Source organism: Arvicola amphibius, chromosome 9 (genome assembly GCF_903992535.2).
Source record: "Arvicola amphibius chromosome 9, mArvAmp1.2, whole genome shotgun sequence".
Taxonomy (NCBI): Eukaryota; Metazoa; Chordata; class Mammalia; order Rodentia; family Cricetidae; genus Arvicola; species Arvicola amphibius.
The window spans coordinates 66,205,411-66,223,081 of NC_052055.2; the positions used below are offsets into that span (position 1 = coordinate 66,205,411).

At 41.5% G+C, this 17,671-nt stretch overlaps 1 protein-coding gene across 1 annotated transcript in view; it reads left to right on the plus strand.

Moving 5' to 3' along the window:
- The first annotated feature begins 17,492 nt into the window (after nt 1-17,492).
- The window catches only part of Tbc1d5 (TBC1 domain family member 5), a 466,882-nt gene continuing 466,703 nt past the window's right edge, over nt 17,493-17,671 (plus strand). Inside the window, exon 1 of the mRNA XM_038341979.1 lies at nt 17,493-17,547. The gene's annotated coding sequence lies outside the window, so the exon portion shown is untranslated. The remainder of the gene's footprint in view (nt 17,548-17,671) is intronic.

Sequence of the window (17,671 nt, forward strand, 5' to 3'; positions counted from 1 at the left end):
GTCCTCTCTAGTTTCACTACCTACCTACACACATACACACACACAACACACACACATACACGCACACGCGCGCCCGCTTTAAATGATAATGTCTCCCATATGCTCATATTTGAATGCAATGATTAGGAGATGTGGCTTTATTGGAGGAAATGTGTCATTGGGCTGCTGGTTGGGAGGCTTCAAAAACCAAGCTGTTCCCAGTTAGCTCTGTCTCTCTGTCTCTGTCTCTGTCTGTCTCTGTCTATCTCTCTGTGTCTGTCTTTCTCTGTCTGTCTCTCTGTGTCTGTCTGTCTCTCTCTCTCTCTCTCTCTCTCTCTCTCTCTCTCTCTCTCTCTCTCTCTCTCTCTGCCTCTGCCTCATGCCTGTGTTTCAAGATATAAACTCTTAGCTTAGTGCTCCAGTGCCATGCATACCTGCCTGCTTTATGGGGACCCTCTGCAACCATGAGCCGAAATTAAAAGCTTTTTTGTTTCTTTTAATATACATTACCTTTGTTATGGTATTTTATCACAGCAAGAGAAAAGTAACTAAGATTATATGTGTGTATGTGGTGTGTATATTTATATATGCATATATGTATATCACTTTTAAATCTTGGTTCTTCTACATACAAGAGGAAAATGTGACACTTGTCTTTCTGAGACCGGCTTACTCTGCTTAATGGGATCTCCAGTCGCATCCACTTTCCGGCACATGGAATGACTTCACTTTTCTTTACAACTGCATAAAATTCAATTGTGTATATGCACCATGTTTTCTCTTTCCATCTATCAGTTGTTATCTAGGCAAGTTCCCTTTCCTGGCTATTGTGAATGGTACAGCAATAGAAACCAATATACAAATGTCTCCAAATCAAGACTATTGTATACAGAGAATGGCTATACAAGAGCGAGAAGGTCCAAAGACGAATGCTAAAGTAACATGGATATTATTGAAATGGATATATTAAAAATGCCATGAAAATTTACCAATCCTAGGGATGAGAAGACAAATAGGAAGAGATGTTGTTAGCAAAACCTAGACCCTGTGAAAGTGTGACCTATGGAGAAACAATGAGTGCATATGAGCCAGTCTCTGAAGAAGCAGGGAGGGGAGCGGAATGGCTTTTCTCTTGTTTATTTCTGTGGAGGGATGGTGTGGTGTGAACATGCATGCACAACAGTGTGCGTGCAGAGGTCAGAGGAACCTTGTATGAATCACTTCTCTCTTTCCAACACGAAGGACCTGAGGAGCAAACTTCAGGATTAGCAGCAGGTGTAGTATAGTGGGAACAGCGCGCTGCATTCCCATCTGGTGTCTGGCTCCTGCATGGATAGCTTTACACCTGAAATAACAACACACAAATTGTATTCATTTAAACACTGCTTGGCCCATTAGCTCTAGCCTCTTACTGGCTAACTCTCACATCTTGATTAACCCATTTCTATTAATGTGTGTAACACCACGAGGTGGTGGCTTACCAGGAAGATTCTAACCTGCATCCATCTCAGAGAGGAGAGCTATGGCATCTGCCTCACTGCCTTCTACCCAGCATCCTGTTCTGTTTACTCCGCCTGCCTAATTTTCTGTCCTATCAAAGGGCCAAGGCAGTTTCTTTATTTAACCAATGAAATCAACACAAAACAGAAGACCCTCCTACATCATTGTTGTACTAACTGAGCCCTCTCAGTGGCTCCATTTTTACATGTCTTATTTTTGTTCATTTGTTTTGTTGTTGTTGTTTGAGACAGGGTTTCTCTGTGTTGTTTTGTTGCCTGACCTGGAACTAGCTCTTGTAGACCAAGATGGCCTCGATCTCACAGAGATCCTCCTCCCTCTGTCTCCTGAGTGCTGGGATTAAAGGCGTGTGCCATCACCAACCAGCTTCTACATGTCTTATTATCAGAAATATTGGGGGATATTGGAAGCTTCTCTCTCTCTGTCTCTCTCTCTCTCTCTCTCTCTGTCTCTCTCTCTCTCTCTTCCCATCTTTATGTAACCAAAAGTCTTGGAAGAGAGAGAATAGATTGCAGGGTTTTTGTTGTCCGATGTAATAAAGATAATGTTTCCTTCAAAAGCAAAAGCTGGGAAGGTTTACTTACAAGAGGCATCAGGGAGTAAGCCTGGCTTTTCCAGAATTCTCATTCATTACCTATGATCCTGACTACTGTCTATGCACCAGCATTATCTGTTCAGCTTCATTCTTGGGGAACTTGGGAGGCAAGAGGGGCCAACGTGAACATGAAGCTGCTGTTGTATAATGAGTAATAGAATGCTTTGCTTCTGAGACAAGAATCCCATGTCCTGTCAATATCCATGTGGCAGGCTAAGCTGCTTGTATGCAAGTAGAGTAAGTCTCAAAATGAAGCCCTCTCTCTAGCATTCTGCTTCCCCTTCTCTGTCAAGAGCTCTTTCCTTCTCTCCTCCTCTTTTGCTCTCTCCTTCTCTCCATAGCTAACCTTTCTTTGTTCTCTAATTATTTTGAGACAAGGTCTCACTTTGTAGACCAAGCTAATGGCAAACTCAAACTCCTCCTGCTTCAGTGTCTCAGGTACTGTGAAGAACCTTGATAGAGCTGTCCACCCAACTCATCAGACATACGTCTGTGAAACTAAGCTCACTCCATGAGCATCTAGAAAGAAGGTAGAGAAAAATAAAGTGAATCAGTTACTTTGCATCTTTCTGTTAATTTTCTAAAATCGAATCTAACAGCTCATCTTCCATTGTCTCCATAGTATTGTTTTTACCATTTGAATTAATTCTCTTTTGAATTTTTGGTGAGCTGTAAGCAAGGGAAACTGATTAGAGGTCTCCAACATGGTGTATTTAGACAGAAGTCTCTTAACTTGCCTTCTATAGCTGGCTCACATAGTGTTAGCTTCTTTCAATGTGTGCTATTAGCTTTAACTTTCGGAGTTCTGTCTTGCAAAGAGACAACTGGATGTTTATTCAAGTGTGGAAATGATATAGACACCTTCATCAATGAAATCTTCATTGGAGAACTTGATTCTCATTAGTCATGGAGAATACTTCAGCTTGTTAGTGCTCGTTAACCTTGACATGCAAGTGGATTTTAGGTCTTTTTGTTAGATAAGAGAAACCAGGATTTTTGATCTAGATCTCAAATGGTAATTTTCAGCAGAGCACCATCCAGATAAAAAGGTTAAAGCTGGGAACTGAAAAATAAACTGATCTATTTCACAATTTTATATGAGTGCAGAAACAAAACCAAACCAAACCAAAATCCTTTCACTGGCCTAAGGGGTATCTCCCCACAAGTCTCTGCCTTTCCGTGAAGTAGCATATTGAATACAATAAGCTTACTGAAGCATCCATTGTTCCTCAAGCATCCTGTTCACTAAGAAGAGAAAGCACAGCTTCCATGTCTTCTGCCCATTACATGAGATTAGTTTACCTTTCCACCAACTTAAACAAAATAGCAGCTCAATGGACCTCATAGGACCGACCAAATCAGGAAATGGAACTCTAACCAATATTATAGCTAGGCTTAATAGTTTTCTGATATTTGGTCTAAATTTGATTGCTGTCAGTTGAGTATCTCTTTTTAAGCAGTTTTATTTTCCTCCTAATTATGCACATATGTTTTGTGTAATATATCTCCTTGTGGTAGAAGAATAAGGGGGCATGAAAATGACATTGGTTATTTAGCTTTTCTTGTTATTACAATCAATGGTTTCTTTATGATCATTTTGTTAAACTAGGCACTTACTATGTTTTTCTTTTTCTTCAGTGAAGTCAGTGTTGTTGGCCTCTTATCTCCCTGTTCAGAATTTCCCTCCCATCTGATGAGAAAGTTGATAACAGAGTCTTTTCATCAAGGTGCTTTTAAGGTAATTTTTATGTTTTTGTTTAACATGGCTCAAAGAGTAACTCCCCCCTCAAATCAAGATTCAGATGCTGATTAAACACATGGGTGTCTGCTTCCTTGCACGTTGGCCCAGTGCCTGGAAGGATCATGCACCAGCAGGTGGATGGGATTGTGGCTGATACACCTGACATGAGAATGGACCGTAATGAAGCCTAGGCTGTACTCCAGTAAAAATCAGGATCTTCATGCCTTTGACTAAATCACTTCAGATCAAGCTTCTATTATGATAGAACTAACTAGTGGTTTTCAAAATTAAAATCAGAAAGGACTCCAGTACACTCTGCCTTTTCACGCGTTGTGGGGTCTTAGGCTTGGGGGATGACAGCAGAAAGAATGCTTTGGTAAACATCACAGCAAACACTGATCTCAATTCTTTGCCTCTCCCATTTTATCACTGCTGCCCTAGCTCAGACTTTGGCTAGGCAACTTGCTGGAACCATCAGGATATTATCAGATATGGTATACGCAGAAGCTTGCAAAGAAATTATTGATTTCCTCTTGTATACTTGTGCTATTGCCGTCACTTTGAAAGAAAGAATAGGTTGGGCCATTGATGATTAAGAAACACATGCCTGGTCACTCCCACCACCTGGGTTGTGGCGGGCTAAACACCTGACTTGTCAATGTATCCAGTCTTATCAGAGAAACTACACTTTCAAAACAGAAATAAATCATTCATCTAGAGAGTATTCTGCTAAGAAAATAAATACTAATCATTTTAAGCCACTGAGATTTGAGGTGGCATCACTGAGCATTTTCATGTGATTAACAATTCATGCAGTCACTGCTGAAGAAACATTTGCTGAGTACCTAGTAGGCTCTGGGGTGATGCAAAGATGAGAGAGGCATAACAGGCATCGCCTTCAAAGTGCTCATGTACTAATAAAAGACATGTTTGTCAGTATGTTATATCAGCATAAAACAGTGCTAAATATAAGCAAAAATATCATGATATGCAAATACCACTCAGTTTCAATGTTTTTTAAAACATTATTGACTAATTAAATAAACTAAATCTTGAACACCTTCATACATATGAGTGTTGCTTTCACAGTATAATATATAGCAGCAGAACACTAAGTTACATTAGCATAGTAAGGGGGTATTTACTCCTTTGATACTTAAGTTTCATTTTCACCTATCCGCCCATTTGAGGTTGTGGGATGGATTATCTGAAATCTTGAGCCTCAAATTTGAGGTAATTTGCCTTTCAAAGGGAAGGAAACAAAATACTCTTTGTCTTGTAAGAGATAATACAAAATGAAGAGAAAAAGTGTGGAGGTATCTAGCCAGAGAAAAGAGGAAAATAAAAGGAAAGTCAAACATCTCCACTGTGCTGGTCGTGTGGCCCACGGACGCATAGTATCAACTTGTCCTGGGAATGCATTAGAAACGCTGAGCACAAGCCCCCAACCTAGACATACTGAATCAGAATCCTCTTGATACCTAGGATGCCAGGTAATTCTCAACCACACTGAAGTCCAAGGTGAAAGTTTGAGATACCCTGTCCATTCTACATACTTCAAGTACGCTTGTCTGAGTACCACAGCAGATAAACAAGTAAAAGTCTCAGTTTTCCTCAGATGCACTTAAGTACATGAAAGACAGTATTAATGAATCAATCAATCAATAAAAACTAACAATAACATTTGAATATCACTACAGCACCAAAGAGGCTATTTCAAACACTGCTTTTCAAATTGGGAGATGAGATCTAAGAGGGGATTGCACAGTCATTTAAATGAATTTAAAATTTCAACACCAGTTGGAGGTTAGAATTTCTGGTGTATCTCAGTGATCAAGCCTTTGTCCACACCAACCTAAATCAAAATGCTTGGTGATATGGAAGGGCAGGGAATGGCGGATGGGATGGTTAATTTTTATTATCAAATTGATGAGATTTCTATTTGCTATAGAAATAAATCTCTGGCCATGTCTTGAGGTTGTTTCCAGAAAAGTTTAACCTAGTAAGGAATATGTACTGTGAAAATAGGGGTCACTGTCCTGTGAGGTGGCAGACTAAATAAAAAGAGACAAGTGAGCTGAGCACCGGCATTCTTCCGTCTGCTGCAGCCCAGGAACTCCGTGTGACCAGCTTACACCCCTGCTACCATGCCATCCCACCCTGGTTTGACAGGACTCTAAACTGAGCCCAAATAAACCCTTCTCTCTTAGGTTGTTTTTGCCTGATATTTTATACAGAAATGAGGAAAGTAAGTAATACAAGGGGTAAACCCAAATATCTGTATGTTTAAAGACATTTTAGGTCTTTTGATACATGAATTTTTTTAAAGAACCACTGATTTAAAGGGCTAAATAGAAAAGAGATGGAAGAGAGGATGTTTGAGTGTCCCACGAGCCCGTGGAGACTGGGTTTGAGGCTTCTGAATTGTACTCGTGTGCAATAGACTATTATGCTATGCATGAAGGGAGCTTTTCCAGCTGGGGACACTGCTGAGAAGCATGTGCAGCTATTCACTATTGAGATGCTGTAAAGTTGTTCTAAAGTATACATTAAGCAAACCATCAAAGATGGAGAAATAGTCACAAGTGAAAGTCTTGATTTTTTCTTTTTTTATAAGAAAAATTATACCCAAGCTCAAATCCAAGTAAGACAAGAACAACTTTAAGACATTGAATTTATAATAGATCTTGATAGATAGGAACTGAAGAATTTGTCAGAGATTTGACTAAAACTAATACATTCAAGTTTGTTCTATGGCAGAAAATATGGGCTATAAACTTCTAGCCATGGAGGGTAGTCATGCTCAACCTGCTAAATCCACAGCATCCTGGGTACAGAATTGTTCTATCTAGATTACTAATGGAGCTATCCCTGAAATGTGTGGGTACCAAGGACATTCAATAGGTTGTACCATGGAAGGAGCACTTCCTTATGCCGTGTTTTATATTGTGTTTTGATTTTTAAAGTATCTCATGTAGCCTCGGCTAGCCTCCAGCTTGCTATGTAACTGATGTTGGGCTTGAACTCTATCCTTATGCCCTCAATCTTCAAGTGCTGCAATTGCAAGTGCATGTCAAAGTGACTGGCTCTGTAATATTTCTCAGTCTTGGGGAACCTTGAAAATCTGCCAATGGCAAAACCAAACCAAAACAACAACAACAACAAAATCTTATTCCAGTGAAAGTACATATATTCAACTAAACATAGAGTTTTTCAGGAAAAAAAAAGAATCCCTCATGTCATTCATGGAACATTCCCTCACTGCACTGACTTCTGGATTGAGTCCTCCAAAAGTTGTGACTTCAGGAAAGATTATTTCCCTGTGAGTGTGTTACATGTTATTCGGGTATCCATTAATTGATGATAAGTTGATATGCACAGTCTTCATCTCACAGAATTAATAAAGCAGGGGACAAATTTAGTAAATGCAGACTTGCAGTAATCACAGGGGCGGTCCCGGCGGCCCCTTGCTCGGTCCTGCTGGTGGTGCGACATGATCCGATCCGTGCTGCCTCCCCTGTGTTAGAGCCTGCACTTGCTGCTTCCCTCTCAGTGCTTCTCATCTCCACTCGGAACTTTCCTTGGAAATGTTATGGCAAAGCACACCTAACATAAAGGCTGCCATCCTTTCTTCTTCGCTTTGTTTTGTTGGTTTGTTGTTTTATTGAGACAGGGTTTCTTTGTGTAACAGCCCTGGTTATGCTGGAACAAACTTGTAAAAGATGTTCCTCCTGGGAGGAAGAATGGAGAAACAGTCTGGGGCTCTCAGTACTCCCGAATGAAAGAGAACTTTCAGCCATTCGTTGTCAAGAATGAGAAGAGGTACAAACCGCAGACCTGAGCTATCATACAGGACAGAATGGTAGAATTCAAGGACTGTTTTTTTTAAAAAAATGTCCAATTATAAAAATAATATATGTTGATTATAAAATTTTTGAAAACTAAAACTGTCAAAATTTTCTTTAACACAGCAACTGAGAGAGACCAGGCTGGTGTACAGAGTGGATACAAAGAGAGAAGCTTGGCAGGGACACTGGTTTTCCTCAGACTTCTTTTAATCTGGGCCACTGCTTGTCTAGTGCCACCTACTGTTGGGGAGGAACTTCTCTCCCTCGTTGTCCTGCTCAGAAATGCTGCCATGACTTTGTCAAAACTTAGCTTAATTTCAGATCCTGCCAGTTGAAATCAAGTTTAATCATCCCCCAAAATGATTTTTAAAATAAAAATTTAAGACAGGGCCTTATTATAAAGCTCACATTGACCCAAACTCACAAATTTTCTCTCTTCATCTACCACATGCTGAGATAATAATTATGTGCCACCATTTCTACTTCGATGAAAATTTAAAATTGTTTTATTATGTGTATGCATCTCTGTGTGTGTGTCTATGCATGTATATTTGGGAGCCCATAAAGACCCAAGGAGAATATTGTATACTATGGAGCTGGAGTTACGGGTACTTGCGAGCTTTCTGTTGCAGGTGTTGGGAATTGAACTTGGCTCTTCTGTGAGATCAGTAAGCAAGCACTTTTATCTGCTAGGCCATCTAAACATCATAATTTTTTTTTCTGTCTCAAATTTTTGGAATCCATAGAGAAGTATTATTCGTTCCCAGTGGTTTTCCAGAAGACAGATTGACTTAAGTATAATTGAGTAGTCTCAGATCTAAATCTGAAGGAAAACTTGATATGCAAAATCTCAATTATATGTAGCCAGGGATCAGCCTTTACCAAAATGGAAATTTCAGAACATTAGTAGGTATCTTAGAATATGTGACAGGGAGGCAGAGCCTTAGGTCTTTTATTCATATTGACACTTTTTCATGTTACTTTAAACAATAAAAGGAACTTTATGTTGTTATGGCCTTATGAAAAGACTCTCTGGACTTACCCTACTGGGTACAGCATATGAGCACAGACCTTAAAAGTAAAGAGCTTCTTCCCACATTTCTGTCATTGGGTCTATGAGAAGTATGATCATTTAATAATGATCAGAGGGATACTACAGGAGAATGACTTGGTGATGTGGTTGGCTTTTAAGGAAGAAAACAACCACAAACAAGGAATGTGAGTGGCTTCTAAAAGCCAGGGATATCCTTTAACTGCCATCTATCAAGAAAATGAAAACCTGATTCTATAACCAATAGTACAAAGAAGGGAAAAAAAGGGAAGACTCTGATTTTAGTCTAGTGACCTCTGTATTAAAACTTTTACAAAGAAAATAATAACTTGTGTTTTTCTGAGTCGCTGCATTTGAGTTAAATTGTTATGGCATTATCTTAGTGACAGGTTGTGGCAGATTTTATTTTATTTCTGAAGTTGGTCCAAGATTGCTCTAGACCGTCTTCCCATTGAAAAGCACACTGCCTCTAATTTCAAATGTGGGTATGGTAAGTTCACTCTTAACCTACAGATTAGACAGAAGTGGGGCTGCTGGACATGAAACTTTTACTTTGTTCCCTAAAACACCATCTCAGAGCCCAGGGTGCTGGGTGCATGCAAATCTGAGGGCCCTTGGGGTACTTTACAGAGTAAAGCAAAGTCATGAAGATAGACTTCAAGTAAAGGCATGGATGGGCAATTCAGACTTCCAAATTATCTTGCTCCTATGCCACATATATGGCTAGAAACACATTTAGATGAGTCCAGTCCCTAACAGCCAACCATCCCATCTCAACCTTTTCCCAACTGAAGCCTAGATAAAGAAGTGCCCAGCCATCTTAAATACAACTATCTAATTCCTGGCCTGTGGGATCTTTAAGCATAATAAAATGATTATTGTTCTCTGCCTCAAGGCCATGAGCCTCTGCTACTCACATTAATACTTGGAGCACACTGAAACAGGTGCCTATGAAGTCATGTCGTGTACAAGAAAGGAAACTTTATTCCTTCCCAAAACAATGGAGCTCTAACTAAGAACTGTTGGCCTAAGACATTAGTATATGTCTACCAAGGGCTGAGTGTATAGCCCAGGGGGGAGCACCTGTTTAGTGTGAAGGAGGTCTTGTGTACCATCCTAAGTACACATACAAATAAGTAACTAAATGTCAATGTTTCTATACCTATATATGGATATATAGCTATAGTTACTGGTCTGAAGTTTCAATTTTCACTTCTTACCACCCACTTGAGGTCTCTGATTAAGTTCTCTGATAGCTGTGATTTTTCCTTGAAGAGTGTCATCCGCACACACACACACACACACACACACACACACACACACACTCACACACACACATGCTCACACACACATACACACACACACACACACACACACACACAGTGTTGGAGGCCCTCTGTTTATGTGTTGCTTTCATTGGTTAATCAGTAAAGAAACTGCTTGGCCTGATAGGGCAGAACTTAGGTAGGCAGAGAAGACAGAACTGAATTCTGGGAGAAAGAAAGCAGAGTCAGAGAACCACCATGGAGCTGCCAGAATCAGACACGCTGAATCTTTACTAGTAAGCCACTGTCACGTGGTGATACACAGATTAAAGGAGATGGGTTAAACTAATATGTAAGAGTTAGCCAATAAGAGGCTAGAGATAATGGGCCAGGAAGTGATTTAATTAATATAATTTCTGTGTGGTTATTTCGGGTGTAAGTTAGCCGGGCAGCCGGGACCTTGTAACACACACACACACACACACACACACACACAAATACACACACACGCATATATATATATATATATATATATATATACACACACACACACACATACACACAGACATATACAGTTATTCATGACAGCTTTTAACTCTTACCATTGAGTAAATAAGAATCCCAAGGTTAGGCTCCTTTCTGTTCACTTGCCTCTTTTACTGACATGGTGCATGCTAGGAAATGCTTCTGAATTCCTGGAGAGATAAATATTAACAAAATTAAGTTCAGTAAAGACAGAAGTGTGGCTCACATTTATCTGCTACCAGCAAAGTGTGTATATTGGAGATAAAAGCACTCTCCGAGGACATACCAAGAATTTTCCTTGTCTTGATATGTTGTTTTATTTGTTCTTGTTTTCTCATCATCTGTTATGTTTCTCTCAGAGTGAGGAACTCAGGGACAATGGCTCAATGAGGTTTCAGTCTATCATTACCAAAGAAACAGTTAGTTGAAATTCCACAGGCTCCTTAACAACTTGTCTTCTTTCATTTTGAGTCTACAGTGCCATATGCTGGGTTTTCTTCTTTTCTGTATATTTGTGGGCATTTTAGCAGGAAATCATAAGGTTGCCTATCAGATATGTCTAGACAGTCCCTTTATGAATCTCAATAGTAGACACACCCCTAAAGGCTTTTGCTGTAGGACTATACCTTCAAATGTTTTAACATAAGATATGAAAGTTAAATGAGAGAATATTCTGATACATGAAATTTAGCTCTACTCCAGTTTTTCAAGAATGCATCTGTTCATGTCTTTAGGCATACATAAATGAATTGATAATTTGATATCAGGGGGAATTGGCTACACATATGACACATTATGACGCTACAGAATTTGGAAGGAATAGCATTATGTTCTTTAAGTATTTTTGATAAAACAGTGTTACAACTTCTGGTGTTTAAGTGTGCAAACTGAATTAAAATTAAATTTTAATTATTATATCATAGTGTCTAATGTCCTTCCAATAGCCGGATTAATGGCAAGCTGTGGATTCCATCGTATTAACCCACCTCAAGTATTCAGAACATACTTATTAAACTAAAAACAGGTGACCACAGGATTTTGTGTGTTAAAAAGTAAGCAGAAAATAATATCAGTTTTCCAGGTTCATGAAGTCAACTTTCTCATGAGGAAATAGAGCCCAACAAAGAAGCATCAAGTGAACAGTTGAAGTTTGGAACAAAAACAGAAAATAAGGAAACACGTTTCACTTTATTTGGATCGTGACATTGCAGCCTTTTTAAAGGAAAGAAAATGACTTTATAAAGGTACCTATTAAAACATCGGTATATGATGTTGCATATTACTTGAGGCTTTGTCTGTAAGATAAAATTCCCAAAGCAATTTTCTAATTGAGTCCATAATTCTTTCTGTATCCTTATGCCTGAAATGCATGGTTTCTCCTTTCTGATTGTAGTTAGGACTTCTGTCTTTATAGTATATGGGCACAGACGACTATATTATCTTTGCCATGGGAACCATAATTTTTAAGACCCCTGTGCTTGTAAAATCTTTACCTTTATTATGGTACTATAAAGTAGGTTTTTTATTTTATAGAGAATTACACATGAAGGCAGCACAATGCTTCACGAGTGTATGAATGTGGAGATAGTGTCATGATAACGTGCCTTATTCTTTTAAAGTTCCTCGTGGATTACAAGCACTCTGACCAGCCTGCTGTTGGCTACCTGTGATGAATCGCTGTATATCACTATATTCTTCCGTTACCCTTATATTGGAATGAGCCATCACCTCTTCAGTTATGGAACTTCCCATCACTGCCAACTAGACTAAGCACCATCTTATCTTGGCTTTTGTGGCATGTCTTGCTTAAGCCAGTGGGGTGTAAGTGGAAATGAGAGTGTGAATTCTGAAGCAAAGCCTTAAGAAACACAGAATGTCCCCTTGTCCTCTGTACTTCTGTCATCTGACATGAGTAGAGCAAGTGTATTGCATGTAGCTGCGTGGAGGTTTGAATGAGTTGTGCCCCGACACAAATGCCCAAGTCTAGGGCATTTGAATACTTGGTCCCCACTTTGGTGGCTATTTGGGAAGGATTAACAAGTGTGGCCTTATTGGAGGAGATGTGTCACTGGTGGGCTTGAGGTTTCAAAAGCATTCTGTCATTGCCAGTATGCTTTCTCTGCTCCTGCTTGTAGTAAAAGATGTAAGCTGCACTTGCCATCATGACTGCACTCTGCCATCATGGACTCCAACTCTCTGGAACTAGAAGCCCCCCAAAAACTTTTCCTTCTGTAAGTTGCTGTGGTGGTTTGAATAAAAATGGCCCCCACTAGCACAATAGGAAGTGGCACTATTAGGAGGTGTGGCCTTGTTGGGAGAAGTGTGTCACAGGTGTGTTTTGAGGTCTCAGAAGCTCAAGCCAGGCATCATGGCTCACTGTCTCTGCCTGCTGTCTGCCAATTGATTGTAGAACTCTCAGCTACCTTTCCAGCACCGTGTCTGCCTACAAGCTGTCATGCTTCCTGTCATGATGACAATGGACTGAACCTCTGAAGTATAAGTGTATAAGCCAGCCCCAATTAAATGCTTTCCTTTATAAGAGTTGCTGTGGTCATGATGTCTTTTTCTTATTTGTTTTTCCAGACAGGATTTCTTTATGTAGCCCTGGTTGTCCTGGAACTCTCTCTGTAGACCAGGCTGGTCTCTAATTCACAGGGATTTGTCTGTCTTTGCTTCATGAGTGCTGGTATTAAAGGTGGGTATCTCCACCGCTGCCTAATTATCAAGATGTCTCTTCATAGTAGTGAAACCCTAGCTAAGGCAGTTGTCATGGCCATGGTGTTTTATCACAGAAGTAGAACAGTGACTAAAACAAGCTTCTCCTCCCAAAATACAGACAGAAAACAAAATGAACACATGTGGAAAAGACTTGAGCTCAACCACAAATCTAGAATCCAACAAAGCCCATTTTGGCCCAGTCAATCCAATTGAGATCGGGTAACCTACTCCCAACCTGAAACTCCTTAGTAAATAAAATAAGTGTTTGTGTTTTAAGTCATTCAGATATTGGGGTTGTTTGTTATGGATTATTGTTGTGACATAGCTAATTGATACCTTTGCCATCACTTGTCCCTAAGCATCTGTCTTCCTTTGTGCCTACGGAGTGCTTTTTAACTGGTTATTCGAACAGATAGAATCAATTGAGTGAGTCAAAGACCAAATGAGACATTTTTGCTATACATTTTTCAGGGCACAAAAATATATTACATGCCTCCAATATTCACATTCCAGTCACCTTTTAAGAATAATTTCTTTCTAGGAATATACATATACATACATGCATACATATACATACATACATATATATATATATATGGTTTTAATGAAAGCTTAGAAATTCAGTGTCTTAAATAAGTTTTGCATTTATCTCTCTAATAAAAGTTGGTGGGTGCAGTCAATGTTGTGTAGATAGTTTTCCATATAGCAATCCAGAGACCCAGCAGCTTTGCCTGGTTGCTCTGCCAGGCTGTGTATCTTGGGAGCTAGGTCACTGTGTCTGTATTTCTGTACAGTGTACAGTAGGGATAAAGAGGGAGGAACACTGTAGGGTAAGCATTTTTTTTTTTGGTAAAGCAAGTAATATAGAAAATGAACACACTGCTTCCTCTAGCATTCTATGGATGAAAACCGAGTCACATGGCCACACCCAGTCACAACGGGGAATAGAAAATGGAGCCTCCAGATGGATGGCTGTGTTCCCAGCTGAAACTCAATTCCAATGGAAGAAGAGAAAAATAGATTTGGAAGGGGAGGAGCCAGAAGTCTATCACACATAGGTATGCAGACACTACATACAAATCCATTTTTGGTTTCAGATTTTTATTTTCATTTTTTTTTGTAGGCATTCTAAAAAATAATGTCAATTTTGTTTTCCCTGACTAGAATGAGAGTTAAGCTGTCTCTGGAGCCAGCCCTGTATCCTGGAGCTGTTGTGTGAAAATAGGACAAAGGGCGAAATGAGGGTGTGTCTCATTTCAGGTCCTCAGAGAAACAAGAGAACAAAAATGGGACTGAATGCGCCAAGTTTTATTGTGAGATTAGCAATAAATGATAAAACCTTAAAAAAGAGAAAGCCACAAACCTCCCACTTCCCAGAGGACCACGCCGTTCCATACATATAAATATGCAGGATGTCTATTTATTAGCACGTTAGCCTGGCTTGAATGAATGATGTTGAGTGCTCATAAAGGCTTAGAAGTCAGAGTCAAGGGCGGTCCCTGTAGCGTCCACAGTTCCTAAACATGATTTGCAATTCTGTGTGTTTCCCGCTGCTTCACCCAAGATGAAGAGTTCATATAGATACTGTTCCTGACAATGCTGAGATGTTGGCTGAAATGCAACTCTCCCACCTTAAGCACATGAATTTTATTACAAGTAGCATAACTCTAAGTGAATTTTATACCATGTTTCTATTTTATAGAATTATTATTCATCAGTTTAGTTAGTTTTTTTTAAGGTTTTTTTTTTTTTTTTCCTTAAAGCACTTAAGACTGAGCCTACAGGGCTATTCTCTGCCTTGCTGTGGTAGACTGGGTTCTTACAGACAATTTCTGAGGGAATAAAGAACAAGCCAGTGAGAAGCTGGCTCCTTAGTTTCTATTGAGCTCTAAAGGATAATGGAGCTCCATGTCGTGAGGCCAAGTGGGGCTGGCAGTCTGAGAACCAGCAGGACAGATCTAATATTCCAGCTGGCCTGGGCCCTTCTCTTGGGTAAGGGCTACCCTTAAAAGCTGGAGTCACCGTGAGTTAAATTAGAGAGATAGGTGGGTAACTAGTTCTTCACTGAGGTCCTTTTGCCTCCTAGAATTCCAGTCACCTGTACAGGGCTGCAACTGTGTAGCTAGTAACTCAGCCTGCTCTCCAGAAAAATGTTATATTTCCTGTTCTTCTTTCCTTTTTCCCCCAACCATGCTTTCCTTAGCATCCTGGGCTTCCCTGCACAGCATTTTGTGCTTGCTCCCTCCCTACTATGCAGCTGCTTGTTGGTTTTGGTCGCTGTCAGGAGACACCATGACCAGGGCGGCTCGCTTCCAGTGTCAGTTTAGTCCATTGTCATCATGGCGAGAAGCACGGATGGACAAGTAGACGCGGTGCTGGAGAGCAACATCCTGATGGGGAAGAGAGATTGCGGCCTGGGATGAGCTTTTGAAACCTCAAAGCCTACCCTCACTAACACATTTTCTTCAACAAGGCCACATCTTCTAATCCTATCCGTTCTACTCCCTGATGACTAAACATTCAAATCTATGAGCCTATGGGGGCCATTCTTATTCAAACCACCACAGATTGCCCACTGTTTTCATCAGGTTCTCACCTCCTCCCGAGCAGCAGCCAAGCTTTACAGTGTGTCTCCACATCCCCTCCTGAGAAGCGGCTCAGCTTTACAGTGTGTCTCCTCATTGCCTCCAGAGAAGCAGCCAAGCTTTGCAGAGTGTTGTCTTTGGAGTTTTTCTTTTAAACTCCAATAGCATTGCCCTTAGCTTGCAGTCCTTTCTTATTTTATGAATGAGACTAAGACCCTCAAGAGAGGCAACAGATGTCCCCTGTGTGATCTGGTGACCCCTAAAATTCCAGTAACATCAGCAGAGTGGAAGAACCTCAGGACGTCAGGAAGGAGATGACGTACTGGATGAGGTGTGCGGGGGCTGGAGGAGTTCATTATACAGGCAGAATTCCATTACGATTCTGTTGTTTCTTCGTATGATGCATCCTCACATAGGATTGGGTGGCTAGTCCTGTTTCTTTGCCCTCTCAGAAATCATCAGTCTAATGTGATGTGAGTTTAGCCAAAACTTTCAGTGAGGCTATTTTTTTTTTAACATTTTATTTATCAGCAGTGATTACATCTAGCCAGAAGTACTAACTTACCCCATTCAACCAGCTCGGTTTCTGCCACAGCAAGAAGGGCATTAGAAAAAAAAGGGGGGGGGGGTTTCCCTGTGTGAAGTGTGGTATGGTATTCCTTCCTTGGAAGCTAGCTAATTTCTGACCTTTCTGTGCCTCGGTTTCCTTACTCTGAACATGACAACCAATTTCCCTTTGAACTTTTTTTTTGTAAAGATAGACTAATAAAAGAGATACATTAAAGAAACTATATGAGGTATTTGCCACTTTCATTACCATTACCACTCAGATGCTTTCCTATGGGAGAAGCAAACACAAGCATCCCAGCGCTGGAGGTTAAAGGGGTCCCTATGTCAGGATTAAGCAGGGCAGAGAGTGATAAGACTAGGATGTAGTGTTCTGCCAAAATTGTCAGTCATTAGATGGTTAGGGAGACTAGATTTGGGGTATGAAAAGATAAAGCCTACATGGTTTTACCGGCGTGGGCTTGCTAGAAAAATAACATCTCTGGGTTCGCACAAAGGTCTTCACCAAGTGCGAATGAGTCCCTCCCAACAGAGTTGGGTGGCAGGAGCAGTCAGCATGTCTACAGCTGGAGACCAATGATGAAGGGAAGGCCATTAGGTGACAAGGACATGTGAGTTCCTAGGCAGGAGCGTTAGCTTCCCAGGACGCTCCCGGGGGCTGACTTCCCTCCTCCCCAGTCCCTCTCTGGGAAGCTGGTGGCGCGTGGGGGCTACGGGTTGCGGCTCCTATACCCCGGCTGGGCCCGGGCAGTGTCCTGGGCCGGGGCGCGCTCTTTGCCTCCTCACCGGGCGCCCGCCGGAACCCCCGGCCCGGCGCGAGCCTGCCCGCTCGGCCGCGCGCCCCAGGCTCGGCCGCGCGCCTGCGCACCGGCCCGGGACGCGAGGGTAGCAGAGGTGGGGCGCCGGGAGGGCGCGCGGCGGGAGGCGGACGCCGTTACGGCGCGAGCGTGGTCACGTGCCCGCTGGTCACCGCCGCCACCTCCCGCCCTCCTCTTGCCGCTCGGGCCGGCAGGTTCCACGAGAGCCCGGCAGACTGAGAGGGAAAGAGAGAGAGAGAGCGAGCGAGCAAGAGACAGAGAGAGAGAGAGACAGAGAGAAAGGAAGGAGGGGAGGAGGATTCAGGGAATAGGAGCTGGGGAGCCCTGCTGCGCACAGGTAAACACATCACGATCACGATGCTAACGGTGAAAAAGCGCCTCGCCTCCCCGGCATCCTCCCCGGCCAGCCGCACACGCCGTCGCTCCCTCCCCGGCCTCCGCTCAGCCTCCCTCGCTGGGTC